Source organism: Pleurodeles waltl, chromosome 9, assembly GCF_031143425.1.
Source record: "Pleurodeles waltl isolate 20211129_DDA chromosome 9, aPleWal1.hap1.20221129, whole genome shotgun sequence".
Taxonomy (NCBI): domain Eukaryota; kingdom Metazoa; phylum Chordata; class Amphibia; order Caudata; family Salamandridae; genus Pleurodeles; species Pleurodeles waltl.
In genome coordinates this window covers 410,162,405-410,174,588 of record NC_090448.1, presented here as the reverse complement: position 1 = coordinate 410,174,588, position 12,184 = coordinate 410,162,405, and the positions used below count along the sequence as shown (strand labels likewise).

At 46.0% G+C, this 12,184-nt stretch overlaps 2 long non-coding RNA genes across 2 annotated transcripts in view; both read left to right on the top strand.

The window, feature by feature from the left end:
* The window catches only part of LOC138259422 (uncharacterized), a 380,592-nt gene that overhangs the window by 172,702 nt on the left and 195,706 nt on the right, over positions 1 to 12,184 (top strand). The gene's annotated exons all lie outside the window — the stretch shown is intronic.
* Positions 1 to 12,184, top strand: part of LOC138259425 (uncharacterized) — a 39,178-nt gene that overhangs the window by 2,699 nt on the left and 24,295 nt on the right. Inside the window, exons 2-3 of the long non-coding RNA XR_011198725.1 lie at positions 11,560 to 11,594; positions 11,819 to 11,866. This is a non-coding gene — a long non-coding RNA (uncharacterized lncRNA). The remainder of the gene's footprint in view (positions 1 to 11,559; positions 11,595 to 11,818; positions 11,867 to 12,184) is intronic.

Below are 12,184 nucleotides of genomic sequence, written 5' to 3'. Positions count from 1 at the left end.
GTAAGCGTTCAGATTTGGATGCCTCAGCTGTTGTGGAACAGCATTTGATTCTATATGTGGGAATCATGTCTGTCCTGCATGTTAGGGGCGGTATATAATGAGCCGAGCAGTTATTGTTTGGGGAACCTGAAAGACACAGTAAGGTTTTACACGAGAAACCAACACCCTTATTTACAGTGGGCCAACAAGGTTAGTATTGCCCTGTTATATATTCTTATTTCATTATATTTGCAACAATTCCTGAGCAATTGTTCTCCTTCACAATAAGAATGCAATTTGCTCTGTGTTTTCTGCTTCAGAGAATTGTACTAATAATGAGTCTTTATTAAACGCATCCCTTCCCTAATGTCGGGGAGTTTCGTGACAATTGCGGCGGCCCAGATATTCTACTAAAAGGCAGCAGCGCTTTGTGTATATGTATCGAGCGACGTCTCTCCAAACAAATGTGCACTTTACCATGTAAAGAAAACGTTACAATCTCTATTGTTTAATTTGCCAGTGGTAAAGTTAAGTATCACCGTTCGAGATCCACCCAGGCTCATATCGCAGTATTTTAGAAGCAGAGAAGCCAACTGCGGATGTGCCTCCCTGCTGTCTTACTCATAATTATATACAGTTTTTTGTTCTAGGTAAGTTGCACTTTCGAGTGTAAGGCAACATGACCATTATATAAGTTTCTACTGGTTGTTGCAAGTGGTTGCTGGGGCTAGTATTTCTGGCTTAAGGGTCAGGGTTTGTGTTCTGATTGGCTTTAGGGCCAGGATTTCCTACTTGAGTAATAGTCTAGGGTTGGCATTCCGATTAGTACTACGGCTAGGGTTCCTGTTGGTCTAAAGGTCTAGGGTTAGTGTTCTGATTGGCGGCTAGGGTTACTGTTTTGACTAGCTGTCAGGGTTAGTGTTCTGATTGGTACTAGGGCTAAGGTTCCTATGGGTCTGGGGTTACTATTTTGCTTGGCTGCCAGGGCTAGGGTTCTGATTGGTTAATAGGGACAGGTCTCCCATTGGCTCTTGAGTTTAGGGTTAGGCATCTGATTGGCTAAGGTTCCATTGGGCAATAGAGCTCTTTAAGCCTAGGGCTCAGGGTTTCTCAGCGTTGGGCATCGAGGCCACGGGTGACGAGGACCAGTTCAGCTGCCTGTTTAGGACTGGTCGGGCCTAGGGCCAGAAATACTGCACATCTGTCCATCTGTAAGCAACCAGCTCAATCCCACCACATCCTCCAACATCAAAACACAATATCAGCAAAGGATCCAACTCATACACCACAAACAAACCTCATATAGACTTCCATACCTCTACCACAACCACAAAACCCCACATCCCACACCTATACACACATCCACTACAACATTGTGAAACCTTCATTCACACATCAAGCACAACTCTGTCCATTAACACTAACATATCCACACAACACAAAGCCACATTATACATAACTTTATTCTATCCAGACACACACTCTCTTTTCATACGAAACCGATACTCTGCCTTCCATCCACCAACAGCCTCCTCATCTTTTTACCAATTACACACAACACACTCCTTACATTCCGCTTCACCACACACATTACCTGTACCAGCGATCAAATTTAACACATTCACTCTTAACTCTTGTCCGTCCTTCACTGAAAACCACATCAATATCTCCTCTCACTACTCCAGAAAAACAAAACAAACCACACACACCAGCACAACAAAATAACACAAACCTTTATAATACTTTCCATCACACCCACACCCACCCTCATGACTGACAAAAAATGTAAATCCTGACTAAACTTTACTCAAATTCTCACTCTTCACAAACATTTACCCCAAAACAACAACATTAATTCACTCGCCTCTCAGCTATTGCACAATTTAGAGCCTTCGATTTTAATCCACATGCTCCTCCACCACCCCTCACCCATGCGCCTTCCACCCTAAACATACAAAAACAAAATAAACCACATGCCACTCTTGACAACTTTGCATTCCCCTGTCTGTTACACGTGGCTACTCTACAAAAAGAACAAAACGTACCATGTCACTCTCAGCCATGAAGTCCACCACCAACACACACAGATCCAGCAAAATGCCTCCTATGCCTGCTGGACGAGGAACCACAATATGGAAAAACAAAACTATTTTGACCCTTGTACTGTTATTATCACTTCTAATAACACACCGGCTACAAGCTCCCGAAATACTCCTCACCAAACTCCAAAACAAAATAACACCACCACCAAAACACAAGTTCTAAACTGCTTATTCATAAATGCTTGATCACTCTCACTCTCAAAAAAACAAGCACCACATCCACAACCTACTCACCGACGCACAACCTGACTTACTATTCATAACAGAATCATGGGTGGGAGATGACATTGTCCAGTGTTGCATGAAGCCGTCCTTCCAGGATATCAAACCATCACACAAAACCATGTAGGCAAAGTAGGGGGTGGACTAGCTATTATATTCAAATAAGCAATAAATCTCAGCAAAATAGACATTTCCATACAAGGTTGTAAGGCCCACATCAGCAGATGCAATCGTACACGAACTTCCTCCTCCTTTACAGACCACTGCCTAACAATTCAGCATTCCCAGACGCATTTCTATACACAGTATCAAACCTTATACTCCAACTTATGCATTCATGGGGACCTAAACATTTGGTTTGACAAACCCAATATGCCCCATCCAAAAACTATCTCCACTGGCCTAGTCACATTGAACCTATATCAGAATGTCCACGATACCACACACATCACCGGACAGATCCTAGCTGTCATTTTTGTATACCCAGAACTAGTTACTATTTAAAGCATCACACCAGTCACATGGTCAGACCACCATTTGGTAACTTTCCAACATAAAACACAACAAATCAACACACCCAACAACACCTTACATACCATGGAATAAAACTGAATTTTGAAGACTTGGAAAACACCTAACAGCCAACCCAGATCTAGACAAAATAAATTCTATTAAAAAACTTTGAGTGGCTACAGTAAGCTTTCGATATCCTGATACCACTAAAAAAACTAAACAGGATAAAAGAAAACCAACGCCTTGAAGAAATACAGAACTTAAAAAGCTAAAATAACAAATCAGAAGGCTGCAACAAACCTTACTCAAAACAAACAACATTCAAGACTAACCTCAACTACGCAAGCAACAGAATATACAAATCATCAATCAACCTAAATGCATGGAAGGAACTCATACCATTACTCAAGAATTCCCAGACAAACTGGCAAAACGTCACACAACCAAGGCAGACACATTGCACTCCTATTTAAAACAAAGGAAAACCACCAGCACCAACCCATTTCCTCAGATCCCCTCCAAAAGTAAACCAACCCTGCCTCTGCACTCCTTTAAACAAATATCACAAATTGAATTTATGGATTTGGTCAAAACAAGCAGGCCTTCCGGCTGTCCTTCTGACCCTTGTACAGCACACATCTTCAAGAACATTCTTTTATCTATATCTGCTGCCACATCAGTAAGAAGAATCCTTAAGTCTTTAATTATTGGAACCTTAAAAAGCCATACATGTGCCCATTATTAAAGAAAACAAACCTGGACCCACATAATTCCAACAACTACAGACCAATTACAAATGGACCTTTCCCGTGCAAACTAATAGAAAGAGCAGCATTCCCCCAGATGTCACAATTCATTGAAGATAACTGCATACTTTCAGACTACCAAACTCCGCCCAGGAAGAGGCACTGAATCTGCCCTCACCACCATCTGGGATGATCTCAAAAACATTTGACTGCAGTGCAGTTGCTGCACTACCTCTCTTGGATCTCTCAGCTGCCTTTGACGCTGTTCACCATGACATCCTAATTCAAAGACTCCATGACGCCGACGTGGAAAGGACTTCTCTCGCTTGGATCACATCCGACCTTTAAAATAAAACTACTATCATCTTTTACCCCCCTTTCTTGTCCAAACCCTACTTCACAAAAGTAGGGGTCCCTCAAGGCTCAATCATCTCACCTATGCTTTTCAGTATCTACATGATGTCAATACCAGAACTGATCAATGTATTTCAACTCACGTGCTACAACTATGCAGATGACACACAATGCTGCTCAAACTGGAATGCCCACAAGACACTGAAAACTCACAAATCTTCAGGTGCCTTAGAGCCGTTGATCAACAGATAACTTGGAGCCATCTGAAACTGAATGCTTCCAAAACGGATATATTTGCATGTGGTGACTGGAAAAATAATGACCCAGTCTGTGCCTGGCCTGATAATCTGTGGCGACTGGAAAAATTGTGTCCTTTTTTTCCAACATCGTAGGGATTCTAAAGGTACACAGAGTTTGAGGGTTCCCCTGGAGGGGACCAAGAAATTAGTGACAGGAATAGATCACACAACGGTCAATGTTGGTCCTTACATGAGGGCAACTGTTGACCCTGGGGTGATCCATTCCTGACACAGGTACTAGGTACAGGCACTCAAGTGGGGTAGTGTTTTTATCAGGACAGGTGGGGAAACACTGGGTGGTAGGAATTTTGTGGATCCCAGCATATTCCTGTAGTTTGTGTGACAGAAATACAAGAAAAAATAGTTTTATTCAACATTTCAGCTTTGCAGGGTATTCTGGGTGAGAAAAATTTGGGAAATCCATACAAGTAACACCTCTGTGGACTCCCCGGATGTCTAGTTTCCAGAAAGGTCTGGGTTTAGTATGTTTCCCTATATGGCCGCCGAGCCCAGGACCAAAAACACAGGTGCCTGCCTTACAAAACCAGTTTTTTTTTGTTAATAGATAATTTTGATGTCTCCACAATACAATTTGGACGGTGGTATTTGGGGCTGAACTAAATTGGGGAGCTCACAAGAGAGCACTATACCTCTGTGCGTGCCGCCGCATGCACCTGCTCTCTGGGTTGGGCTAACCCGCTATTGTCTCGTTGCACAGACTGTGCTTGTGAAGGGACAGCAGGACTGTCCTCATCACCTCCCCCCATAATTACTGGAAGAGGAGTTATCGAATGGAGATGTTTTCCCCATCGGAGCAGGAAGTGGCCGTAACGCCACCTCCTGTTATGATCATCACCTCCCCCATAATTACTGCAAGAGGAGTTATCGAATGGAGCTGTTTTCCCCATCGGAGCAGGAAGCGGCCATAAGGCCGCTTCCTGTTATGATGGGGAAAACAAAACCGTGAAAGGGGCAGGGGGAGACACAGAAGATCTTCTGTGTCTCCTGGGGTGTGTTGGGGGGGGAATTCTCATGTGCAATGCACCCGAGGATTTTTTAACCTCCTCCCTGGGGTCAGCCACTGCCTCCGACTGAAAAATCATGAAATCGCTCAGAGTCTGCGCCATTGTCCTATCCCTCAGATGCTGTCCCAGTCTCTGGTCCTACGTCAGAGTTGTCCTCTATAACCAGAGTGAAGGCTTGAGCAGCAGTCATCCAACAGGATGCCATCTCTGCTACTGGCTAAACTGTTGCTTCTAAACACTAGCCTACGTAGACAGTCACAAAATTGCTGGTGTGTGTGTGAGAGATACGTGCAACAGTATAGGTCACCTTACCTTCGCTTTTTCCCGCAATCAGCACATTCTTTCAAGACACTCAGCACCTTGTCACATACCAGTCGTCACAGTCTTTAGCACCTCTAGCGCCCAGTCCAACAATCATTATTGGTGCTCCCACTCCTATGTCCTCCTCCTCGGATTCCCTCACTACCACCCAGCAAAAGTGCCTTTCATCTCTCCATAGCCGCCCGCACATACATTTCATTTGTATCATAGCGCAGGTAATGGCTGAATTTACTAATGTACTCAGCTATTTACATAAAATACAGACTTGCTCTTTGCAGTAGGCATATAAACCTTCTGCGTTACTTTGTGGCATCAGAACTGCCACTAGACAAAAGTCTGATCCTTTTGTAGCAGAAACATAATCACACGACTTACTTGACTTTTTTATTGCTGCCTAAAAGGTACAGTTGAAACGCGTCAGTTGAAGTATGTGCATTGGTTTGAAGACGCAAGCTGCAACTGCAAGACAGCTGGTGGCACATACATATATATCACTTTTATACGTGGGTTCGGTTTTACTGGGGGCCGATCGCGGCCACCAGGGAAACCACACATGTATTGACAAAAGTGACCTCTATATATATATATATATATATATATAACTATACAAATACTAAAATAATTAAAAATATATATGCCCCCTGTGTGTGTGTGTGTGTGTGTGTGGGGTGGGGGGTTTGCTGAGGTGTTTACATCGGAAAGGCCGTTTTCCCCATCGGAGCAGGGGCTGCTTCCTGCTCCGATGGGGAAAACAAAACAGTGAAAGGGGCGCTGGGGGAGACACAGAAGATCTTCTGTGTCTCCCGGGGTGTTTTTGGGAAGAAAAAAAAATCCTCTCTCTGGTGTCAGCCACTGGTCGTGACCCTCACCAGGTAGGTAGTGTGGGTGTCGGCCAGTGGCTGATGCCCGCACTCAAGGGGTTAAACCACCACCATACAAGAAAAAGACAATAGGTGGTACACCCTTCTCTGTTCAAGCGGCCAAACTATGGAATTCCTTACCCCCAAATATAAGATCCACGGATAACTATCTTATCTTCAGATGACTATTCAAGGGTTGGCTCTTTACTTCATAACCACCATATCCAAACAGCAATGGACTGCATATTCCTTTGTCGGTAAACATGTATAATCTGATTATGTGTATATATGTTTATTTTGTACCGAAATATGTATAATTACTATTCTATAATAACAAGATAAAACCTATACTAATCCACCACTAATTCCTTTTGGGTTCCGGAGTAGCATGCTACTCGCCGAAAAGAGATTCAACGCTGCGTATGGGGTAGTAAGCGCTATATAAATACTATTACACTATTACAATACAATATTTTCTTAGCCCTTTTTTTTTTTTTTTTTTTTTTTTTTTTTTACAAATTAGTTTATTGGCATTTCAAGTAATACATTTCTTGTGCGTTTTTTTTCTCCCACACAGCCATAGCATGGTACTCGGGTTTCTCATTCACATTACTGTATAATCTTTGAGTGTCCATTACATACATTATAATACCACTACCACAAAGTGATCTTCATTGCATTCAGACCCTAGCATATGGAATTGCAGTGGCAGTGACATAGTTGTCTGTTTCTCAGTGGCATGTTTGCGAGACAGGGCGTCATTGTCCACCAATGATAGCTTTGCAGACCTGTATACTCGTCTTCCCCCAGAGCGTATACCAATAAAGAAATATAAGCGAACGTAACTAAATTACCTCGCCCATACATCTGTAATACATCCAGGTGGTGTGTGGTTGCAGTTACTGGATCATGTCCCATTGCGCATCACTGCACGCTCCTCCACCGATCACCATCCATCCGGTGGGTGCCTCTTCTCAAGCAGAGGGGTGGGGCTGGGGCACGGGAGACTACCAGGTGGCGGCGGGAGGCCCCCCACTCCTTATGTTAAACCATTGTGGACTAGCCGGGGATCAGCGCTTGTCCATCACTGGCTCACATTGGACTGGTGTCCCGTCAGAGTCATCATACGTGGCAGCGTCCAGTGTCTACCACTTCTGCCCACATGGGGCCTATCGGTCAGCGCCTCAGTCCCCTCATCTCCTCCCTTCGTAGTGCCCTCTCCTATGCTCTTGCCGAATGTGTAATGTCTGCTACCCACATGTCCAGCTGAGGCTAATACCTATTTTTGCAGGCCATCGCCACTCTCTTGCATGCCAGGTACGCAAACCTGTTCCCCAATTTTTATAATTAAAGGCCTGTCAAAAAGGCCGATTAAACATACCGCTGGACCATCGTCTTATTGTCTGTTCAGAACGTTGTTGAGGGAGGCAATTCTCACTTCGCATAAGCCTCTGTACATTTCTACAAGTCGTGGTGTCAGTCCTCCTACAAACCTTTGGTAAAATTCTGGGGGGGGGGAGGGCAGTCAGTCCCAGTGGTTTTCCCCGTCGCCAGAGCTCTGATAGCCATCTGCACATCCACCGGTGCCCCAGTTGGTCACTATCCTGTGCCGAAAGTGTTCTCAAGTGTAGGCCCTCCAGGTAGTCGTGGAGAGTACCCTCTTCCGCCGGTGGCGGCTTGCTGTATAGGGTCATGTAGTAAGATCTAAACTCATAATTACTTAATATTGGTGAGTACAACATAGCCCCATCCCTAGAAGTCAGGTGAGTGATTGGTGTGCCCCTGCTTTCCGGTTTAGTCAGCCAGGCCAGCAGGCTCCCTGCCCTCCTCTCCTCTTCGTGTACCCGGTTTGTGTGTGTTTTGTAGTCATGGCATCTACAACGTACTGTTGCCTCATTGTGTGCTTCCTGTGTTTCTAAGAGCTGTTGGGGAGCCTCCGGATTGGTTCCTAACTCCAATTCCCACCTGTGTAGGGCTTCTTCTATACGAAGGATGTCAGCCTTCAGCTCCCGACTGATCCCCACCGTTTTGTCCCGTGCAGAAGCCTTGTCTTCCATGGCTCCAGGCTACAGACAAAATGTCTGGATTGGTGGAAGTTTCTTAAGTGTCTGCATTGTTATTAGTAACGGACTGTGATCGGACACTGTGTGGCCTAAATATTCTGATTGTATGAAGGTACTGCTGATGCTAGCTGTGCAAAACATATGGTTAATCCTCGTGTATTTGATAGGTGTGGTAGTTATGGGAGATTTCCCTTTAGAGGAGGTGCTGAATCTGCCAAATATCCCACCTAGATCTCCACATCGTCAAGCCCTTTGCCACTGTAATTGCCACCGCCCCTTGCACAGGAGGTTTAGAGCGGTCAAAGTCTGGGTCAGATACGCTACTGAAGTCTCCCCCCACCCCCAAAAGATGTATGGGCCATCTGGGCATCTAGTCAGCTGTTCTGAGTGTGGAGGAAGGCGACCTGGTATTGATTGGGGACATATATGCTCCCTAGCACTATTAATCTTCTGTACAGGCGGCCCTCTCTTAATACATACCGGGCCTCCTTGTCTGTGTCTACCCAGATAGGCTCAAAGGGTAATCCTTCCCGCAAACCACCCACCCACCCTCACAAGTGCTCCCCGTGCGTATGCGGAGCTAGTAGTGGCAAACAGTTGTCCCCCCAGCATTTATGGAGGCGATCAACTTCTACCTTAGTGAGATGTGACTCCTGTAACATAGCAATGTGGATTCCCCTCCTCTTCATGTATGCCAGTATGCTATGGTGCTTTGACGAGGTACCCCCCACCTCTCCCTGATCCCAACCCCACACACCAATCACATATTTAGGCATCAACAATAACAACAGGACTATTCCATCTCCAACTCCCCGTCCCCAGGGCAGTGCGGCAACGTCCGACAGCCCAAACCTGTGATGTCAGTCTGTGACAAGCCATCTACTTCACCCTGCTGGAGTAATCCAAGGACAAATGGGGGGGATGCTCACTGTGTGACGTCTCAATAGCGTCGATTTTCAATGGTGTCCGGACCAGTCTAAGTCTGTCTGTTGGTTGCCTCTCCCGTAGTAGGAGGTCTTTACAATGTTATAAGATAACATCTGCTAAAGAAGGTCTTCTGCTGTCTGAGGTGTCACGTGTGGGAGATCGTCAAGTAAGCTTGCAACTGATTTATGATCAGAGTCGTCCTCGGTCTCATGGACACCTGTGTGGGCATTTTTGTCTTTGTCTGATGTGGGCGACTGTCGAGTACACCGCTGCCCTGATCGTCACACATTTTTCCTGACTTGCTTGCATTTGTGTCGGCCGAACCACTCTGTTGTTTTGGGGCTGATCCCTGGACCAGTGTCTCTTTCTCTGTCATCGAGGTGTGGTGGATTCATGCGGTCCCAGGTTATCCTTTCTGGCTTTGTTTCGGTCCAGGCTTCTTCTGGGCCCAGGCAGAAATGGGTGTGGCCGTCCCATATTATCTTTAATTTAGACTGAAATAACAGGGTCTACCGAATTCCTTCTCTTCTTAAGGCTTTCTTCACTTCCATGTAGGACGCCCTTTGGCCTGCACTGCTGCCACTCAGTCCGGGAACATATTGACTCTGCTGTTCTCCACCTCAAAGGGGCCGGTTTCGCGCGCGCGCTCTCTGAAGTAGTAAGTCCCAATCCTTGTAGTGCAGCAGCTTGGCTACAACTGATCTGGGAGGTCTTCCTGGCGTGAGAGGTCTGGCTGGGACTCTGTTTGCTCTTTTCATGGCAAAGAATGGTGTGAATTGTTGCTTGTCCATAAGCTCTTTCATCCAGTGCTCCAGGTAGGCTACCATGTCAGTGCCCTCTATACCTTCTGGAGGGCCTATGATATGTATGTTATTACGCCAGCTTTGGCCCTCCGCGTCTGTTGCCCTGTGCTCCAGTCTCTGTATTCTGTCTGTGAGGTGGGCGAGTTGAGCTTGCTCCGCCTGATGCAATGTGCCCAGCTTCGTCAGTTCTTTCTCTGTGTTTTCTACCCTATCTGTCAATTTCTGGTGATCAGTTCTCAGTAGGCCCAACTCAGCAGACACTTTTCCTGCCGTAGGGTGGTGTTAGAGTCCTCAATCGTCTCTAAGATCTTCTGTAAGGTGTCTTGCATTTTTGGTGGGAGGGGGTTGGGTTGCCTTCTGTGGCGTCATTGTTCCGCCACTTTGCCCATATTCTGGGCTAACCACATGCGACTCCTGCGGTTTAGGGCATTGTGTCCCCATTAGGATCCCTCTACAGCATTTGACTGGGTCCAGCCTACGTATTCCCACTCATGTTGGGTGAGGGACCTCTTGCCACCAATGTGTGTCCCCTCTCTGATGTTAGGGACTCCTGGCGTCCCAGCGGTTCTTTCAGTTCCCGTACAGCGTGGGGCCTCTGGGGTTTCCAACCGTCCGCTTGCACGTCTTCACATCTGCCTCTAGTTGCTATTGCTAGCCTCGCAGTTTTCTGGTCAGGTGGGTAGCCCCTGCATGCCTGAATGCCCTTGCCACTCTCAGTCTTGCTTGGGTCCACAAGGGGGGGGGGAGACTGGTTCCAGTTATGCCAGTACTAGCCCTGTCTGTCGCTCACTTTGAAGCTCTGCCTAGCATCTAGTTGCACCCTGGTGAGGTAGGGCCCATCATCTTTCTCATACCATCTCAGGGTGTTTGAATGGCCACAAATGTACAGGCGCAGGAGTGGCAGCTGAAGTGGCAGCGCAGAGCGGTACCCCTTTGTGAGGTATCAGAAGCTTCATACCACTTAAATTGAGCAGTTGAGGCACAGCAGTGAAGTGGTTTTGGTGGGTAGGTGCGTCTAAGGGGCCTGCTGTGAGCTCTCCCCCATAAGCTATAGTCAAAATAGTAAATTTCATAAAATGTGAGAACCCGTCATGGTGTTGGTGACGATACCCGCCTATTCAGGGGCACAACTGATAACTGTTAATACTGCTCCTATCCCCCAAAGTTGGGTTTCTACTTTCTAAAATGTTAAACGACTGGGTCCTTCTTTAAGAAGGTAAAATACACTCAAAGCCAGTTTGTCGAGGATAACCTGGTTGGCTGGTTCGCCGCGGGCACACAATATTTTTGGGGGAGTGTAACGCTCTTGTAACATATTTAACGTTCTTTTTCTTCATTCTCCTAGAACGGTTTGCGCCATGTCTACACAGCTTCATCCAGGTATGTCAAGCAGCAAGCGAGTTGGTGTTTTTGGTCTAGGATGTAGTAATTGATACCCTCGATAGTTTTAAGTGCCTTAAGACTGTGTCTAGCGATGATGTTTAACAAGCACATAGCTGATTTTTTTTTCTGATGTAACTTAACGCTGAGCTAGTTGTCACACTTGTGAGTAGGATTTTCAGTGTTGGAGAAACTCTAATGGATCCATTCGTTTTCTTCCTTAGGCTGTGCTCTCCTGCTGCAAGGCACAATACAGAGCCCTGATTTTCCAGGTGAGTGTACGTCTACTTTTATATTTTGAGCTGGAACCATGTTGAGTGGCTTTGCTGATGTTACTGGAATGGGAGGGAGGGGGGGGAGTTCTCACATACTATTTAAGCCTTGTGGTTCCCCATACTCCCAAGCATCCAGCGTTGACTGAGTCTTTGACATTCAATGGCGCTAGAGGGAGCCGCCTACTTAAGTCAATGGATTTAAGCAACCTGCTCGAACAAGGTTTCAGCAAAGCGGTTGATAAGTGATAAATAACACGCTGGTACACACCCCTACAGAACCACTCGTAGAGTTGGCCTGGTTGTGTTTCCTCAAAA